Raw genomic sequence first — 21163 nt, 5'->3', positions numbered from 1 at the left:
GTCAAGTGGAGGTTTAACCATGTTTCTTGAAGAAAACAATGCTTTGAGAACACTAAAAGCAAGATTACATGATGCTTGTGTGAATTTAATTCTTTCCCACCAGCCAGCAGTGTGGCCCATGATGCTGAGGATGAATTAGAGCCTAGTGCCCTGCCTCACCTTGTCTGCATCTTTGGTGCTTTAACCAAATTGGTCTTGCACCCCCTCCTCTATCAGAAACTACATTCCCTGAAGTAAGGCTGGGCCTGGGGCACTCTCTGTAGCAGAAGGGCTATAATGGGGAGAAGTTGCACCAGACACTACAAGCCTCTGTTTCTGCTTTGTCCTGACTCAGTCCTGTCTCCTCTGTTTGCATATGAGCATGTAGTACTCAAAACCAGGTTCACTGGCAGGAACCCACATCTTCTGAACTCACAAACTACAAAGAAGTGTGAGGTGACAGAATCAGCAAAGACTGCACCTTGAAGATATATCATGTGGTGCATCAAAACTTGCTCCAGACCACATTGAAAGCGGCCTTACTGTGTTACCCTTATCCCCAAGCAACTGCCTGGCATTCAAGCTATGACTCTTCTCCTTGTTCCAGGCCCGTATGTCCTTGCTGATCCATTACAAAATCATAGTCACAAGGTGATTAATTGTTGCCGGTATATAATCCTAATCTTAGCTACTTGTTTTCAGGCTTTAAAAGAAAAAAATCCTCTATTTTTTTTTTTTAAAACAGATATTACCATTGGTATTAAATAAAATTTAGTTGGAAAATTAAGATACACATTGCTTGATAAAGATTACAAGCAGCTTTTCTAATTCAGAAATTGCTTTATTGTAGTAAGCATCCCATTTTCTCTAATATAGAAAAGATATATGCCAAACTATCTTTCTGAGAAAGATGTTGGCTGCGAACAAGCAATGTTAGATAATAAGAACATCTTACCATCAAAGACAAAGGAAACTTTTTTGACAACACAAACTGGTGTTTTTCATCTGTATGTGTTTCATAGCTTAGCATATGTTGGCTTCACCTACATAAAACTAAAAATCTTGCATTTTCTTAGACCAGAACAGCAAAATATATTCATAAAATTACAACATAGATAAAAGTAAATAAAAAAGCAGAAAATGGAATAGGTTTAACCAGAAATGGAGGAAAAAACCCCAGGAACTTTAGAATTACATATTATGCATACATTTTTGTAAGTATAGTCTTAGCATCTAAAGTCTCACAAGGAGGTTTCGCAGGATAACTTGGATTTAAAAATCCCCCAACTCTCAAGTTCAGCTCGCAAATACATTTTGCAAGGGGAGCGGTACTTGCTGTACCCTCGCTCCCCACGGCGCGCGGGGCCGTGCCCACCCGCGCGGGGCGCAGTCTGCAGTCTCCCCGGCGGCCACTAGATGGCGCTGTGACCCCTCGTACCGCGCTCCCGCCGCCCCGGCCACGGCCCCGGCCCGGCTCCGGCCCCGGCCCCCAGGAAGGGCTCGCCGCAGCCCTCCCTCCGGCAGTTCCAAAATTCAGGCACCAAGGAGCGGCAACAAGATTGAAAAAATATGGTTTTCTTTCGTTGGAAGAATAATATTTTGCCAGTGTTTAGCTGACGCAAAATACGGACCGAGCCAACAGGTATTTGGTGTAGGTGGAGGGAGGGAGGACGCAGGGGAACAAACCCGCCGGTTTTGGCTCTGTGACCGGCCGACGGCCGCCCCCGGCGGTGCCGAGCGCCGCCGCCGCCAGGCGCCGCGGGGCAGGAGCTCTCCGGTGCCCCCCAAAGGGCACTGCGTTCCCAGCGAGAGCAGCAAGCGGTCATACCGTCAGCAGGGGCTGCAGGTGCGTACACCTTTCCTGCTGGACCCCAAGTAGCAAAGCACTCCTCCAGAATTCAGGCAGCTTCGCTTCTGCCTCGTGGTCCCTTCTGGGAGAATCGCAAAACCTGAAACCTTTCAATTTCACAGGTCTAACTTCAACCATGCTAAAATCTAAGTGCCGAAACTGATGTCAGAGGATAACTGTGTGAGTGAGTATGGCAGTGAGTTGACTAAGTTCTTATCAGCCTCCTCGTCAGGCTTGATGATTCACCCCGGTGCAACAGCAAACTTGTGGTTTTTTCTTTGAACGAGTGCTTTGCCATACCACGGTCTATGAACGCGTGGAGAGAAATCCTCAGTGAAAACAGTTTGGTAATCGTCAATAGGGATGAAGGTGCTGAGTTCAGCTCCTAAAGTAGCATTCCTGTGTTGGGAAATTTAACCTTCAAGCATCATTTCCTCACCTCGTGCTCTTGCATTGATTCTGCCTTTTGTCTGCCTTGTCTGTTGCAGCATACAGATACTGTTCAGGGTAGAGGCTGGCTGCTAATTAATATATCTGCACAATATTTACACAACGCCTGGCACACTTGCTGCTTTTACATTATAAAATGTTCAGTAATAGTGATAAGTAAGACCAATGGGCAAAACTAGATTAAAATAATTAGTTTTATGCGCTTGTCTTAATGGTAGCTGTTGACTGATTGTGTTCTTTGAATGTGAAACTTGTGGAACATGAATTTAGTAATTTCACTTGGCACTTTCAGCTCTGTTTTAAATGGACTGTGTCTACAAGCAAGCTGTTTACCCGTGCTCTGGAAACAGGGTGAGTGCTTATATAATGTTTCAGTATCTGAATTCAGAGGGAGAAATGTCTCATTGAGGGGTTAATATACTGGTGTAAATGAAAGCCATATCAAGGATGAAGGTAGGGAAAAGCGATTGTTATTATAAAGACCCCTTCCGTGCCCTCATATTTCCAGACCTTGGATTTTTTAGAAGATGTGACTTTCCAAAATGAGGTTAAAGTAGTTGTCTGTGGAGCTGCTTGGAAAATAAAAACACTGCTTTTTATCGTATGAGCCTTTTCAGTGGATTAAGTGAAATATGGCTGAGACATTTTGTTCTCTTCTAGTTAAGCAGGCTGTATGAGTTTTGAGAAATAATGCTTGAAAAAAGGCATTTCACTCACATGGATTATCTCTGATGTTGTTTTTCTCAGGGGTTCTAGAGGTATTTGAATTATGAATTATCCACGCAACTAATTCATTTCCTTTAGGGCCAAATCATTTATTCCGAATAAACATTCTTGTCCTGCATGTATATGTATATGTCTACTCCTACATATCCACACACATAATTTTTACAATCTAACTAGCAGAAGAGGCTAAAGAACTTATGCAAACGTGTGCAAGTGGGTGGCATCGATTATTAGATGAAGTGGTTGAGTCCAGAGTACAAGTAATTGTGTAGAAACATCCATTTTTATACGAGTTGGATGACACACTGAGCCTGGCTGGTGAAAAACATTTTAAAGTCATTTATTTTCTCTCTTTAAATGATAAACATTTATTTCAAGGCTCTGCTTATAGTGGGAGATCTGTTCTACCCTGGGTCCACCACTGATGAGGAGACTGACTGTTAGTTGTTGTTAAGCTGGCAGCAGAATAGAGGAGACTCTGTAGGGCTGGATTTGTTTCAGAGATTTACAAAATTCTGATTTTTTAATGTGCTTTTTTTATGAGTGCATGTGCATGATAGGAAGTGTATGGAAGCAGGGAAAGATTTTGGAGGGAAGACCTTAATCAGAACCATGTCATCTCAGGAAAAGGCATTTTTGTTTCCTTATTATAATAATATCTGTAATTGCTGGAACAAGATTTCCTGAATTCAGCAGTCATAAATTCCAAAGACTCGAGCTGAGTCTAGATCTGTGCCTTGACTTGCGGGACAGAGTCAAAATTATTCCTTGAATTTTCCCTGAGCCATTGAGAGGAGTAAAGTCGACAGGTGGTACTCTGCAGGGGTGGCAAGAAGCCTGCTCTCTGCGGCCCCAGAGATGGGGTTATCAACAATAATCAGATCCCCATCAGGCTTGTGAAGAAGCTGTACCCATCTGCTGGATTGAAGTTAGGATGTTTGTATGAAAAGGCAGCTTTTTGTTCAGATCCTATACGTCTTCAGTCATCACTGATCAGATTCTCATTCTCTCTTCATTCCCCTTAAGCTTCTTTTGAGTGCCCTGGGGCAATGCCAGTAAACTGGGCACCTAATCTGGGGTGTGTGCACCAGCGTAGTCACCCCTCCTGTCTTGGGCCCTTCAGCAGGAGCAGGAGCAGGAGCTGCAGCTGGGGGGCTTCTCCCTGCATCTTTTTTGATGTTGCAGTAGGATCAGAGCCAGTCCCCAGCTGCCTTCACCACAAGCAGCCTTCAGCCTTCTTTGCAACAGCAGGTAACAAACTATCTTGCCCCCCACCCCACCCAGATTGCTCCCCGTGTGCCACCTTGCTCGCTCTTACGCCTTTGCCACAAGAAGCCAGGCATTGTCTGCAAGGGGAGAGAGTGGAGTGGGGCCAGGCCACCCACTGGTGCCCTCAACCAAAACCTGTGCTGGGGCTGCTGCCCCAGAGCAAATGGTGCAAGGCTGCACCTACTGCTGGGAAGGGTCTTCCCTCTCTGGGTTAAAGGAGCAGAGGAACTGGAAGCATTTTATTTCATGCATCTGTATCACTGTTGGAGCATGCTTGTTGCATGCCAGCACTGGAAGTCTTTACCAAAACCAAAAGAAGTTTAATCAGAAGCCTAGTCACCTACTGAGAAGCTTAATGTCCTGTTAATATTACTTCAGCCTCAATAGTAAAGATCAAGCCCCTGTGTTACAACTGAAATTTTATTTATTTATAATTATTAGTTTTCTTAGATTTAATGTAAAAATCATTGCCTCAGAAGAAGCCTTTTCTGGGTTTCTGACTTCTAATTTTAAGCAGCACTTCAATATCTGACAAGGGGAGAGCTTGATGTTAATTGTTTTTTGATGTGAGCATAATCGTACAAAATTTGCTTTCATGCACAGTCTTCTATGTGAGTTTATGTTTTTGAAATGTGAACCTGAGCAGGGAACAAAATAAACCTTTACAATCTTCAGAGTTATTATAATGTGATTGTCATAGAACAAAATACCTTGTCATCTCCCACTACATGGCTCTTCCATATAACTGTTGCTTTGCATCATTTACTCTGTTATACTTCATTGATTATATTACTTCAAAATTGTTATTTATCCAGCCTAACAGTTGTTCCAACAAGAAAAGGTAAATATTATGGGCTAAACTCTATTTTAGATTCTTATAAACAAAACCCTCAGAGTTGTAAGCCTGAACTCAAACATTTGTGACATTGGTGACCCCTGGAACAAAAGAGAACCGGATTCTGGATCAAACAAGAGGAATAAAGTTGGACTAGAGGAAGAGTTTTTATCCTTACTAAGCTGCCACTTAAAACATCCAGATCTGGAGGAAATTTAATGAACTGAATTTGCTCCCTCAGCTGGAATAGTTTTGGCACACATATCTGAAGAGCTGTTTAGCTACAAGGGAGAGCTAACCAATGGTTTGAGATTATGCACATCTGTCAGCTAAATCAAAGATCCAAAGGCTAAACCCAGCATTCAGAGGCAACATGTGGATCCATGAATTTTATGGAGGACAGTGTCTAGACACTGATAAGCAGTTTTCTTACATACAAATGCTTTAAAACTGTATATAATTGTTCTCATTTTAGTAATGGCTTTCAGAAAATTACTGTTAGGAAGATGGAAGAAATGTTTTATGCCAGTGACCTCAAAATTGTAGTCCAGGGATCTAGTTGTGTTTTCAAGTCATTTATGCCATGGAAGTAATGAGTATCTCTTTTGAGATAAAAAGACACATAATATAGGAAAAAGAGACTTTTCCTTACAAGAAAAGAAAGTCATTGATTTGCAAAAACTGTAGACATGCTATTCTTTTGTAAATACAATGCAGGTCATAATGCTTAGTTTTATTGCATTGTTACTCTTTGTGTATTTTCTGACTTCAAACGTATTAACAGGAAGAATAAGATTGGAGAAGCAAGAACTATCTACATGTGTGTGTAAATGCCATTCAGCCAGTACGTGCATCTTTTTTTTTAAGTACATGGTTTTCATTTCAAAATTGTGGAATACTACAGAGAAATTATAAGCCTACAAGTCATTTACAGCTATTGCAATTCTGGTTAATACATTCCCAAACAATTTTTTCTGGCACTGATGGTAACATCATAACTTCAGATCTCCTTCCCATCCATTGCTGGCTGTTCCTGGGTGTGGGAAGAGGTGATGATTAGCTAAGACAAAACTAGTTGTTCACAACATCTTGTTGAAACTTCGTTGTTACTGATGATAAAAATGGCTTTGGAATAAACTGAAGAATTTCATGGGAAAATGCCTATTTCTGTCAAGTTTTTTTTTTTTTTTAAGTTAGCTGTACATGCAATTATATAATTGATGTTTCCAGTGTTATATATTTCTTTTTTTTTGTGCTTATACACATTAAGGATATGAGAATGTCACAAATGCAAGACAGCAGACATTACCGGGAGAATTTGTAAACAGCAACATTATTTGAGATCACAGAGCATCTACATTTGCACAGTTCTTGGATATTACTGCGTTATTTCAGCCTTTCCATACAGTTCTTTATTTTTCTATGACACTTTCAATGGATTTTGAGTGCACAGGAAGCACATTTGTATCATTCTCCACTCTGCTACTAAAAGGACCTTTGTGTTTCAGTCTATTTACAATGTATTCCTTGCCTTAATAACTGAGTTTAGTTTAGGAAGGAACACATGAAAATTGGATGTTTCCCATGCTCCTCAAATTAGTTGGAGTTAAGCAGAGTTTTGTTACTTCTGCTTTTTACTTTTATTTGGAATTGGGTAAAGATCATTTATGGTGGAAAAGGTACAAACACATAGGAAGACCAGAAGGGATTACAAATGGAATAAATCAGAAGGCCAAATGTTGGAGTTGATGTCAAAGCTCACATGTTTTGGTAACTTCTAATTCAGCTGATCCCTCTTGCTGAAGGTATTTGCTCTTAATTTGTCAAATTGTATCAGCCCTTCAAGTGACTTTGCAGCATCCTTCCCTGTCACCTTGCCTAATAAATTAATTGGTGGCTATTAATGTTAGCGTGTGTTGTAAGGTAAACCTGTCCTCTCTGTTCCCATTGATCTCATGTTGAAAGGAGAAAGGAGAAGAGTTTTGGAAGGGTTTGGATCTTGGAACATCAAGAATATCAACCAATACCTTTCCAAATGCTTTTGCAGTAGTGTGAAAATGTCCAAAAGGTCAAGTTCTTCTTTACAGCTAATGGATACAGGAGAATTTCAAAGTTAAAGCAACTTCGGCATGCTCACTTTCAATTTTTGTGTAAATTCAGTAGCCTAAACCTCTGGCCATTCAACTCTGGATTTGACTATGCCCTTAGCATCTGAGAGAGTTACAGGACTGTACATTCAGTGCATCTAATTCAGGATACTTAAGCCTCTGTTTTCTAAAGTTTTTGTGAACTCCTTTTGCATAAAAATATCAAACTCCAAAAGGCTTGCTGTGATCAATATTTCCATAAAGACTGAAGAGTCATAGGAGTATAACAGTGATTTTCCACATCAGCTAACCATTTAAATGTTTTATGGTGTTCTCCATAGATATATTTCCCTTTACCACTTTACATGTGTTTTTCTGTTTTGATTCACTTAGTGACCTAAGTTTACTGTCCTTGCCAGCCTCCTCACCTGATGCCTCCTTTAGTTCTTCTATCTGGTGAATTTCTGTGCAATTCCTTTCCCATTCTGTTCTGGCAGTGGGAACATGACCAGCTGCCGTTTACTCTTACAGGGCAGTTGCTTCTTTAATTGTCAGATGTTCTGTGTGCTCACGTGAGAGCCATTGCAGGTGGGATTTGGTGGGGCAATGAGTGAGTGACATGGAATCCCTAACTGTCCTGGAGACAAAGACCCTGTTATCTGAGTAGCAGCTTCTGCTTCCAAATCCATGGGATTTGTATCGATAGGATTTCTCTGTTTGCAGCCCTGGGAATTCTGATGATTCTTTTTAGGCTTTAGAGCTGGACTAATCCAGACACGGACATGTCAGCCTCTTGAATTTTCACTAATATGCAATCCACTTTTGCTGGTCCTGTGCTTTATTTGTCGGCTGCCTGGCTTTGATTTAGGCAGTTCAAGTTTCAAGGCACTTTCACGCATGTGGCTTAAAGGGCAGTAGGGCTCTTTTACAGGCAAGAGACTCAAGCACTGTATATCAAAGCAGCTCTTGGGCTTTTTTGGACCACAGTGATGAGATCCATAAGATACCTCTCACTGCAGACATGAAAGAAATGTGGCTGCCCCTGCAGCATGCTGAGGGTGGGAGTGTTGCTGTGCATGTGTGGGTCCTGATGTTCTGCAAGAAAGAATGCTACAGACTATAACTATATAACTATATAGTATAACTATAGTGTAACTATATAACTATATAGTATAACTATATAACTATATAACTATATAGTAGAACTATATATAGTATAACTATGTAACTATATAGTTATATTCTGAAAAAATAGTGATATGAATGTGATGGAATCATTAGTCTTTAGAATGCTTTGTTCTGAAAACTAAACTTAGGGCTCCTTTAGGATGTAGGACTCCTAAATCTGCAGCATGTTTGTCTGGTAACAAGTTCCCTGTACCTTCTTCATTCTGTTTATTAGATACACTCACTTGCAATAGCTTGCAAATATACTTAAACTATAATTTGGAAGGGTACAAAATTTACTTATGTGGCTAATATCTATACTGAGCTGGTAATATTTTGAAAAACAGTTGAATTTTTTTTGCCTCAAATTTCTATTTGTTGAAATCAGAACTTAATGTCCAGTTTTGATGAATTTCCCAACTTAAGGAATTGTTAGAAAAAAGTTTTTCATCAAAATACCTGCCATTTTTTAATTGAGGACATTTTAGGGTTTTTAATTCAAAACACTTCTTTTTTTGTGAAATTAGAATAAATAAAAGTTTAAAAGAAAAAATATATCAACTAAAATGCAACAATTTTACCTATAGAATACCTTTTATGTGGATAGATAATCTGCTCATGCAAACACTGAAATTTTTATTGTCATTCTATTCATGACAGTCACATTTCTTTAGAATCCCTCAAATGTTCACAGAGCTTCTACCTCTGTTACTTATCTCTACAAACACCATTTCACTGTAATGTACACAGACTGATATGTCAGCCCTCCTGCTCACAACAGACAAGGTTCACTGACATACATGTTTGAAATGGTGGTCCTGTTATGCTGCCCTCTGCCACAGTAGAATAGTAGTGTGAAAGTTTTGCTGAAAAATATTTCACATAGACATGGTATGGGAGTAAGAATTATTCAAATAATATGGAGCTTCAGCTCTTGGTCACTTCAATGCAACTGCAAGTTGGGTGTTAATTAACGAAGTTTGCTCTGGTAACTTGTGAGAAATGCATCTGTACTGGTGGACAAACTGGACTGTGAGCAAATCTGGAACATCTTGGAGGTGACAGAAGAAGCAATACTCACTCACTACCAACATCAACCAGTTTCGAACTGATTATCTCAAACGAAAAGAGTTCTGAGCTCATTGCTAACCTCGTGGGCCATCTTGTCTGCTTTCTGAAGGTTTCAGACTGAAGAACAGTTCGGCCTAAGAGCAGTGTCCTTTCATTACCTCTGTTTGATTTATCAGCTGCCTTTGAAACTGTCAACCAAAGCTATGGCCTTGAGCACCTTGCAGGACTCTGGGGCTTGCTCAGGACTCGAGTCCTCTATGTTTACTTTTTGTGAGTGGCACCGGCTGTTCTTAACAGTCCTCTGACCTTGTTTAGCATGAGTTTTCTCTGAGTCCTCTGGAAAGTTTCTAGATTTTCAGATGTGATGTTTGCTACATTTTCAGTGAACCGATACTGATAAACAAAGGATATACAACTTTACCTCTATCTGTTTGCTTGAGACTCTCTGTCTTACATCCAAATGCTTGTCCTCTTCATTTCAGCATTTTCCTAAACAGATTTTATGTTAATTTGCTCTCCCATTTTTCCTTATAAAGGGCTTTTGAGGAAAACTTCAGTGTTTTTAGTTTACGTGATTAAAATTCTCAAGCTGCTTTTCAGTCAGCTGTTAGTTCTGCAACAAGCTTTAATAAGAAAATAAAAGATGTTTTCTAGCATCTCAGAATGTCATGCAGGAAAAGCAGATATGAACTTGTGATCGGCATCAGGCCCGAGCTTCCAGTGAGCGGTGTGGGAGCTGCTGCTGTTACACATATTGTGCTGCTGCAGAAGTGGGAGGAGATGAAACTTCTGCCATTTCTATGGCATCACTCAGCAAGGTGTAAATGAAGTATGAAATAAAAACTCTCAGCCCACTCAGTGCACAGACAGAAAAAAAGATAGTGCTTTATACTTGCTGCTGTGATATGCTATTTGCTGTAATATTAACCTTACACAGTGCCAGAATGCTCCGTAAGTTTTACAGTCTCAGGTCAAAAGAGAAATGATTTCTTGTTAGGTCTCCTCCTTTCTCTCTCTTTCTACCAACATGCTACTGCATGTCAAAGCTGGTGATGCAGACCAGGAGCGAGGTGAAAAGACTGACAAGAGGATCCTGTTCTGAGAGAAAGAAATTGTGTGCGTCAGTAGGCACAGTTTGCAATGAACTTCAGGGTAAAAATGATAAAACACTGAACGCTGGATGCAGCTTCAGATTCAGAAGCATTTGTTGTCTTCATTTTATTGAGTTGGAGCTCATCTGGGTGATTTTGAGGAAAGGAGCCATAGGTGGTAATGTATCTATGCTATGTTTAAATTCATTAGCACCAGGGAGTCTGTTTGTGTTGCTAGGTAGCTTATTTGGTGTGGTAGCAGTCTTTGGATGGAAATGCTTTTCAGCCCCAGATTTGCCCCTAGGTCTTGCCCTCATAGCTTAACAAATTGCTACCTAGATCCTTGTGGGATCCCGCTCATTATTTTTAAGCCATAAACAAGTCTCCTGGCAGCCTCCTTTTTATTTGGCTGGAAGTGTTCAGTTGTTGAAGCCTCTGAGCTAGATCCTAAGCTGGTGTAAATAATGTAGCTTCACTGATGTCAATAAAATCAGGCCAGTTTATACCAGCTGAAACTCTTTCCCTTCAGACACAAGTCAGCTCCTAATCTCCATGCCATTCACACAGAGGCATATATTTCCCTCTGTTTTTTTAATCCTTGTGTGTCCTTTGTAGAACTACGTGATTTGTGCTGCAAACAGTGCTGAGAAATAGGATGAAGTGAGATGCATGCTGGTTTAAAATGCCGGACAGCTGGCCCCCTGCCTTGTTCTGCCCGAGACCTCTGTGTGGCAGCACAATTATTTCTCTCTTTGTGCCCACACTGTTCCCCTTTTATTTTCCAGTCTTACAGAAGTGTGGGGATAAAGCCAGTAAATACTGAGACACTGCAGTAACAGGAGCTGCAGGATAGATTGGTAGGTAACATCTCAGAAAAGCCTGACCATGGTCAGAGAGGGGCATCCAGTAACACCACTGTGAACTAGCACGAACTGAAAACCGCAGCTAACTGGGCAGCAGCAACCTGCAAACTGCTTGACTACTGGACTGCTGTATAAAGGAAGGGTCATGTGTGGTTGGGCTTCTGTGCACAGTGGGGTCCCCTCTGGTTACGCTGACCACAGAGGAGGCATGGATTCATACCGTCATCTTTCTGCAAGGCTGCGTAGGAGGAAAGGGAATGTGCAGCACACACGTATTCAGGGTGATTCAGGCTATAGATCTGAGAGCTCTGGAAAGGCAGGATAAATTCTAGCAGGAGGGGTTTATATAAATGCCATTCTGATTAAAGCAGGGAGCATAAGTGTAAGAAATTACAACTTGCTCTATCCTGTAACACTTGCCAGTGATAACATGTCCATAGGGAAGGCTTTGTGATAAGAAATCAAAACAGCAAGATTCAAAGAAAACCAGACACCTTTGTAAAGGCACGAAGGAAATTGGGTCATTAAAACGTGCTCCAGGCTTTTTAGGGCCGTGGGGAAGACCAGAATGGCGTTCCTGTAATATTTGTATTAAGTCTTAAGAAGGCCAATAACCCCTTTGGTGCACAGAAGTGGATGTCACCCACCTTGAAAAAAGCTGCAACACAATCAGGTGAACACAAATTTGGAGGGCCATTTGAAAATAGGGCAGCAGAGGTCTTGGACTGGTTGGTGGAGCTATACATGTTCCATAAAGCAATTTACTACTTAATTTGTTGGACTGTTGCAGAGAGAATTTTCTCTATTTCTGTCCTTTAATAAATTCTAAGTAAAAGAAAGCTTCCTTATTGTTACAAATTGAGAGAGTAGTGGAAACAAGACTTGCACTGCTGCAAATGAAAGTCAGATAGAGGAGCAGTGCATTAGATGGGTTAATAAAATCCCAGCCTAATCAGATAATAGGTACCACAATATAAATTGCTTTCCTCTAGAATAAAAATGTCTGTGAAAGCATGTTTTAAATATACCTCATATGGGACCAACATAGGGCAGGACTTAGATTTATCATGCCTGTATCTGTGGTCATAAAGGTATTGCACTGTAATATGTAAGTTCTGGTCAGATGCACATTCTGAAAATAATGCTACATTGCTCTTCTAAGCAAGTTCTAAAACTATAAATAATTTGCATAAAGATGGGTCCTTGATGATCTTGCTCTTTATTTATAGATTGTAAATGTATGCTTACAAAACCAAGAGATATACATTCACTGAATTTATAGCTGACTGCATTATTTCAGAATTGTCTTTGAAATTATTACAGACACATTTAATTCAAAGTGTTCATTTTAGTTTCTAATGAAAAACAGCATTCTGATCCTATCATAGGGAAAAGAATGGATAACAAACAGAAGCTGCTGGAAACCTTTTTAAAAACTGAATTTTGTAATATTTATTGTTGTTTTTATTACATTTATTTATGTATTTTTTGTTTTCTAAAAGAAATAAAACAGGTGGTAAAACACAAACCAAAACACAGAAGATTCTGGATCATTTAAGTGAGTGAACTACCAGGTAGCAAATGCAGTTTAATGCAGAAAAATGTTAAACAATTCATCTGGGAGGAAGGAATCAGTCTAAGGAATATGTACTAAATATGCAGTCATCCAGCATACTGATTAGGAAAGAGATGGAATAGTTATAGAGAAATGACTACAAACATGAATTCCAGTGCACTGTAGCATTAAGAATTTTGAAAAATATATTAAGGAAGAGAAGGCAGCATAGCCATCATAGAAATTTCATTTAAAACAGGATTACAGTTCCTTGGATTTTTTCCTCAGTGGTTGAAAAGCAAAGTAATTACTCAAAGCATTTTTCCTATCAGTGAAATATTTCCTGTAACTTTTGGAAGGAAATACTTGCTCCTGGAGAGTCTACCTTCTTGAAAGGTACTGCTCTAGTTAGAAAACAAACACCAAACCAGAAATTCCAAGCTATACAGATGCACACGTCTGCACAAACACACCCCCGTGGGTATCAATGCTATCTTAGGCTTATGCTCCTGTGAAACTGAAATGTAATGCAGAGAGTACTGCATTTAGTGATTAACTGCCTTACATCTAAATTAACTACCAGAATCGTCAAGAAATCATTTCTGTTTTTTCCTCAGCCTGTTTCTCTGCCCAGCAGCTGCTTCACCGAGATCACAGGTAACCAGGAAGGCAGGCTGGCTGGCAGGGGATGCTGAGTTAAGCTCTCGGGCACCTTGGAGTAATGGGCTACTCCTGACTATTAGGCGTTTCAAGACTCATGTATTTATTGGTAATGCTGCAGAATACAGTCAAGTGCTGCTGTGTGGGTAGAGCTATTCACATGCCCTGCTCCCTTAGACTCACCACGCAAAATATTTTTTCCGTTTCCAGTGTAGCCATCTATACCTACACTACTCTTATATTCCCGTTTAAAAGCCGTCTATGCTGTCTCAAGCCTTTTTTTCTATTGGACTAGAAACTGACAGTTAAAAAAAGTGTGATGCATCAGCGCAGGGCAGCGTGTGTGTTTGCCTGTGTTTGTGTGGTGTGTGTGCAGCTCTGCAGGGAATGAAGCAGGGCCACAATACTGCTGCTCACTTCTCTCCCAGGAGTCTCAAGAATATCCAGTGGCCAATGGCCATGCCACAATTTAAGTGCTGCTGTAGTGTGTGTCTACCCCATGAGAGGTCAGTGGCCCTGAGCAGAGCTGGTGAGATGGAGTATGTGCCTGTGTCAGCTGCTTCTGTTCGCAGTGCAGTATTTTAGCAGTATCCTAATTTACATGGGCAATTTAACCTACTCTACAGTGAATGGGGATCCATGCCTTTCTGTCAGCATTGCAAGAAAGACACAATGCCCAAAAGAAGGGTGAGCTGAGCAGTCGTGAGCAGGAATATTTTATGCAGAAGCATGATGTCATGGGTGTTTTTATGCATCACTGCCCAAGAATGGGAAGTTACCTGGCAGCCGCAGTGGCAGGGCTGAGTGTATTCTGCAGCATACATGACACCCTGTGCCAAAAGCTGCACTGCTGTAGTGGGGATACCAAAGCGACACAGAAACTTGCAAGACTTCCACGCGCCGCCACGCAGACACAGCGCGTCCTCAGGCTGTCTGCTCAGTCCTGCTTCCCAGCTTACACTTTTCTGACAAAACCACACTCTCTTGCCATTCAGAAGAATCACATTTCGGCAGATAGGTATGATGTGGTCCATACATGTATCAGAATCTCTATACTGTTATACTGCTGTCATTCAGCCTCATCTTTGAAATGGCAGAACTTTACATCATACGGATACTACTTGCCATCTATCACAGCAACTCCCTGCACATCTAGATTGGAACAGGTGACCACATAGCCTGGCTTTATGTTCAAATAAATGCTTATTTATGCAAATCTATGCTTTGAATATGCTTATGAAGAACGGGGAGAAGAAAAATATCATCTGCTTTAAAGAAAAGTGACTGCAGAGATCCTCATTCCAATACCCTTTGCCTGACTTCATGTAGAGGCCAGAGACCAGTAGATGGCAACCTCCTCCTGTCGCAGGAAGAGCAGTGTTTTAATGCAGGGTCCCTTGTGTGCCTCTTCCCTTTGCTTATTACAGTTTACTTGAAGGGCAAAAAGACCTGGAAATCGTAGGCAGCCTTTGTTAGGCTCAGAATGTCAGAATATGGCAAAGCAAAACTGAAGTTCTACTTTATGCAAATCCTAGCTGTCAGTATCTGTGAAAAAAAAAAAGCAAGCTAACCTAATGGAATGAATTTGTATTAATCTTTTTCATTTTTAAATACAGGACACTGGGTTATTTTACAGCATCGTTGTGCTTTTCCTCCTGTGTGCTGCTAATCTTTTAATGCACTCTTTAGAAAAAAGGAAATGGCTGTTTTCCCCATACCCCACATTTCCCTTTTTTTTCAGTGTTTAAAATGGCAAGAAATAATGTGATCTTCAGCTGACTTAAAAAGGAGTCAAGGCACAAAAGAAAAGCATTTTCCTGCTATAGTAACAAATCTGCCACGCTAGAGTAATGTGTCCAAGCAGCAGTGTGAGAGTCTAGTTTAGCATTTGAATTAGAAAATGGATGGTATTAAGGCTATCGCTGTGTAATTTTTATATATGTTTTTTATTGCAGAAGAGAAGATTAATGCTGCTAATTTCAGTTATGTGAAAACTCTGAGCTGATAAAGGACCTGGATTTTTTTTTTAAAGCAAATATTAATAGCAGAGAAAGGAATATTCCTATCCTGTGTTGGAAATAATTGTGTCAGTAATCTCACCATATTGCTTTAAATGATTCTGCATCATTTAATGTAGTATCATACTGCAGGCATTTGATAATCCATAACATAATGATGGGATGATGAAAAAGAAAGCTAAATTAATATCCTGGGTATACTGACACTAGTCAATATAAGAAGGTTTCTCTGGGAATGCAGGGTTTTTTGTACTGTCCTTAAATGTAATTCTTGATATGCTGTCCGTCTGGTACCCTCTAACAGTAGATTGCAGTCCTGATGTACCCTTTATGCTACGTGTTAGTACTTAGTTGAGTAGCATAGACATACCTTTATGAATAGCATTCGTTAGGGAGAGCAATTAAATGTAACTTGGATCAGTGCCTTGTCCTATAGGATAAAAGATGAAGGGGGAACTATTATGTTAGCTATGCAAAACCTGAATGTTTGGAAGATAACCAGTGCTCCCAATGTGGAGCAGGAGACCTGGAGGTTCACGTGAACGTGCATGTCAAGGTAGCTGAGGTAGGGGGAGATGGCTTAAAGTGAGTATTAGGGGCAAGGCTGACTCTTGCACTTCATTTTACTCTATTGAAAGGATTTCCATCTGATGATGTAGATATGGTATGATCTGTAAAAGGTAGCACAGAAAGCCTTTATGAGAAACCTTGACTATAACTAGACACTACAACATGTATAGCCTACTCCAGCTTACAGGTACTCCTCCATTTTACAGGCAGTCAACTTTTCTTTATATAAGAAAATTAAAGGGGGAGGAATCCAAACAATGTTCATAGCAACACTGTGTTTTGAGTAAATGGTAAGTGATGGACATGCCACAACAGAAGAAAAAAACCTGTCTTATATTAGGAGGGCTGAAAGGAAAAGAAATAGACTTGTTTGGTGCGTAGAAGGAACTGATTTATGAGGAAAAATTATAAAAACTTAAATTTGCTAAATGATAACTGATACAAGTGGTTAAGTATGTGCAAATGTATTTCTGAAAATACAGGCTCAAAAGCACAGCAGAAATTGCTGGAATTATTTTTCATGATAGAAAGGAATATCTTTTGCGATTACATTAAATAAGGAAAAGAGATGAAAATCTCCTTTTCTGCAAGAACCTTTATGTTGTAAAATAGCTTCCAAAGCAAATAATAGAATTCCACTGCTTGAAACAGCTAAACATTCATTAAATATTATAAAATGGGAATGTATAAACAATTTCCATCTCCAGTTTGTGTGATTGAAGGACAAAAAAAGTGCAAATGCTACATGCAATTTCTTCTCCTTCAGAGTGGGCTGAATGTGTGTTTACACTGTGGTGGCAAAAATAAAGAAATATTTTCAGTGCCTACAGGTGAAGCTTGTTAAGGTGCCTGCATTCAGCACCTCAGTTCCATGTGTCCTCCATGGTAGACGGGATACATCTAGTGGGTGATTAAAGGTACCCAAATAAGGCTAGGCTTAATTTAAATGTTCTGAATCACTCTTTAGAAGCACCTGGGTTTTTTTCCCACCAGTTATATGGGGAACCTGCACTCCTCTGAGGCCTAAGTTAGAGGCTTAAAGTTAGAGGTAGCACCTTATTATGTATCTGAATGTGTGTGTGTGCTTTTGAAGCATTTGACCTCTTCTCCAGAGACAGTCAAATGCTTTTATTTTATTCAAAATCAGTAAACAAAGCTACAATTCAAATTTCTCTTTTTCCTCAGCCGTTGGGGTGATTTTACACCACGTTATGTTCATGCAAATGACTACAGAAGGTGCAAAGATAAAAAAAAAAAAAGTCGGCTTATTTTCTTCTACAATTGTGATTTTTTTTAAAGCAGTGATTTGTGTTCTTTTTCTCTCCTCTGGTAAGCAGGAACTGAGAAATCCGGGGCTCCCATACTGGTTTCAGGGCTGATGTTGGACTTTAGTGCAAGGGTTTTCATCAGCCTTCCTTGTTCCAAAATTTTTGAAATGCTACCTAAAATGAAGCTTCTCTTTTCTGACAAAGAACTAGGGATGACACTGCATGTCTTTCTGGTATGCAAATCGCTTTTGGATTTCAGCACACAGTGATAAAAATTTGCCCAGCAGGACAGAACTAGTCCATGGATTGTTTCATTCCATCAGCTCTGCCACACATGGCGTGACATAAATGTTACCAGAGTACTTTTGGGGGGATTTTCTTTGCTAGAACATTAGGCCCAGAATAAAGTATTTCCAACTATATTATCATTGACATTTGCAGAAGAATTCTCAGAACTGCAGTTCCTCTTGGTTCTATATCAAAAACACGTTTCATGGGACTGCCATCCAGTTAGGGATATTCTGGTGCAGCAAAATGAGCTAAGCTGGTTAGGTGGCATTGTTTTACTGCAGAATTTTTTAAAGCTTAAATATCTGCTGAAAAGAGAGTGAAAGGATCTTAATAAAGTATAGAAAGTAAAATAGCTACCCTGCAATTTCAGTAGTGTTGGAATGTTGTACCTGAATTTTAATACTTATCTGTACTTCGTGTTTATGCAGTAGGAAATTATTTTGATTTTTTTTGTTTCATTTTCTTGGTTTTACTTGAATTCCTTTCCAGGCCCTTAGCAGCACAGATCTAGTATAACCCATGGAACTGCTCCCAGTAAGAACTGAACTCTCAGAAACCAGCACGTTGTGCTCAAAATCATTTCATGGACAAAGAAGAAATGCACCTGAGGCTTATATATATAAAGCAAAAAATATAGCCTGAGGCTATATATATATATATATATATATATATATAAAGCAAAAAATTTATTGTTAGATAATTGAAATTTAAGTATCTAATCATTATTAGTCCAGATCTAGTTATTACAGCAAAAGCAGAAATAATAAGACTGTTAAAATTGTTATATGTTAACTCAGTTTTATCCCTGTTCCTGATGTTGTACTTACCTTTCCTCTGGTCCTAATGTCAGTGTTTGTATTCTGATGGGGGGGAGTGGGGAGTGTTATAATGAGTTATCAGCACCTGAGTCCTTCACTGAGAGGGATAGGATGCTCATGTTGATGATTTCTTCTTCCTCGCTGTAGGATCCACTTGAATCTTTTTATATGTTAGTTACCACACTTGTACACCGTGGTCTTTCTTTGTAGGCCTGCAAGTCCATGTTAATCACAATTTACTATATCTGGTACCTTTTACACACTTCAGATAGTATTTCTTTGTACTCTTTGTTACCGCTAAGCTCAGTTTTGGCCATCTCCAGGTCTGCATTTCTTTAATGGGTTGCTGAGGAGTTGTTTGCAGCTGTGGGGCCTCCAGAGCCAGTCTGTGCCCCGTCTTTTATCGTCCCATGCCTGTACTCCTCCACATGACATCACCTGTCTTCACCTCTTAAGACCTCTATTTACATGTCAGGCTTATATTTTCTATGCTACATTGTTATGCTAGGTTTGTAAAACTATGGTGATATCATACAAAGATAAACAAAAGTGAAACAAGTTAGCCATGGACACCTAGACAATTAAAAATACTGCTGTTACAGCTAGACCAAGTAAAACAAAGCTGCAGGCAGGTCAGGAAAGCTCAGACAGAGCAAGTCTGGCAAACTTCAGTCCTGAGGCCATGCAAATTCAGTACAAAGCTTACAGCTTGCTACTAGCAATGATAATAGTGTATTACAGAGCTACACGGTTGTAGGAGAACAGGTGGCACTGAGCAGATTCCCTGCGCTGATATTCCCTGATGTTGAGGCTGTAATCTTTTGTGTGTGAGTAGTTTAAGCCAACTTTCTGACAAAAGACTGCACAGCTGATGACCTGATACACTCAGAACTTAAATAATACAGGAAATAATGTTGTGGCAGAATGACAATGATAAAAGATATCTCCACACAGTGCGCTCACACTCCGTGGGACAACTGGGTAGTGGTTTCCTGTTCAGTGATGGGGAAGAGACTTCCGCAGCAGGTGTGGTAGAAGTCATCTACAGCCACTCAATCACAAGGGAAATTATTAAAATCGAAGCTGGAATCTTCCACTTGGGGAAATAAAGATCAGCTGCAGTGACCAGTAATTCTCTGCAGTTTAACTTACACTGGATATTCACAGGTATTGGGACAAAGGAGATGCTTATTGTTTTGATTTGAGGCCTTAGATCTTATTCTTCCACCACTGATCAGTAAGCTAAACATTACATTGCAGAAACATGCATTCTGTCTGTCTTCCTCTTATTTCTTTCTAGCACCATGATACGTGCAATTTTTATCTGTTTTTTGGTACAGCTTCGGCCAAGAGAGGTAGGGGATTGTCAGTGTTTTCTCAGAGGTGAACTCTATAACCTAGAGACTGAGCCTTCCCATGAAAAGTGAGAAAAGTGGTTGTAAGACTTTTTCCCCACGACTCAAGGGAGCAATGGAGCCATTTTCCCCCCTTTCTAAACAAGCTCTCTACAACAATCTCTACAACATTATTATTTCGTAAAAGTTGATATCATTCCCAGCTGTGTTTTAGACAAAATCCAGAATAAACTGATAACTGCATTTTGCCTAGAGTTAGTATTTGTTAGGAAAGCTCTTGGAACATGTATGAGATGAGACCTTTTAGAGAACTTAGCTGAAAGAAACCTAGTTACTGATCTTTAAGTGGACTTACGTGTGCTGGTCAAATTATAGTAATTTTGTTCCCAGCTAGAAGTGTAGTTCTTGGCATCTAAAGAAATTTAAACTCAAAATAACATGATGTTTTGCAGTAATTGAGCAGTTTTTATCAGACTGAAGTCTCAAAGAAGACTGAATTTACATAATAAAGTATTATATCCCACCATGCAAAACACCTAGTAACCTTAAAGAACATTTTCTGTATCACATATTGATAACAGAGACAGATTTTTACAACCAGTCAGGCAAAAGCAAACTATCAAACTAGATGCCTCCTAGAAATTTTTATTCCCTGGTATGGGTAGAATGACATGAAGAAGGGGAAAAGAATTAGAGTAAACCAATCTGTTCTAGCAGAGAATGTACAGGCTGCAGTGTGTCCCACTGCATTGCAGGTTACCCAAACGGAAGCACATACAATTTCCTCAGGCAAAAATTTGTCCACTAAGCTCTTTTTTTGACGGGAAAAGGTAGTGGCAGTTGGTGAGGGCAATACAGGAAAGGGCAAATGCAGACTGAACATCGAGCTAAGAAGAAACTGCGAAGGGTAGAGAATGTTTTTTAGGAAACCTGAAAACAAGCCTTTAAAAAGCATCTTGGTAAACATAAGATTACTCTGCTGAAATGAGAAGATATGGAGCTGTCTCTAATTATTTCTTCTGCTTCATATATGAAGTATTCAACCAAAGCTAAAAAGATGACTGCCTTGTACTTCAGATGACACCGTAAGACCAAGACAACAAAATGACAAAGTTGTGCAACACTTGAAAACTGAGAAGGTGTATTTTACGCTACACCAGTACTTCTCGGGATGAAGGAAGCATATTTGTGAGTTACATTGCACTACTGTATTGAGTGTCGGAGTTCTTTTCCATCCCTCT

Source organism: Ciconia boyciana, chromosome 6, assembly GCF_034638445.1.
Source record: "Ciconia boyciana chromosome 6, ASM3463844v1, whole genome shotgun sequence".
In the NCBI taxonomy this organism is placed as follows: Eukaryota; Metazoa; Chordata; class Aves; order Ciconiiformes; family Ciconiidae; genus Ciconia; species Ciconia boyciana.
This window is presented reverse-complemented; position numbering follows the sequence as displayed.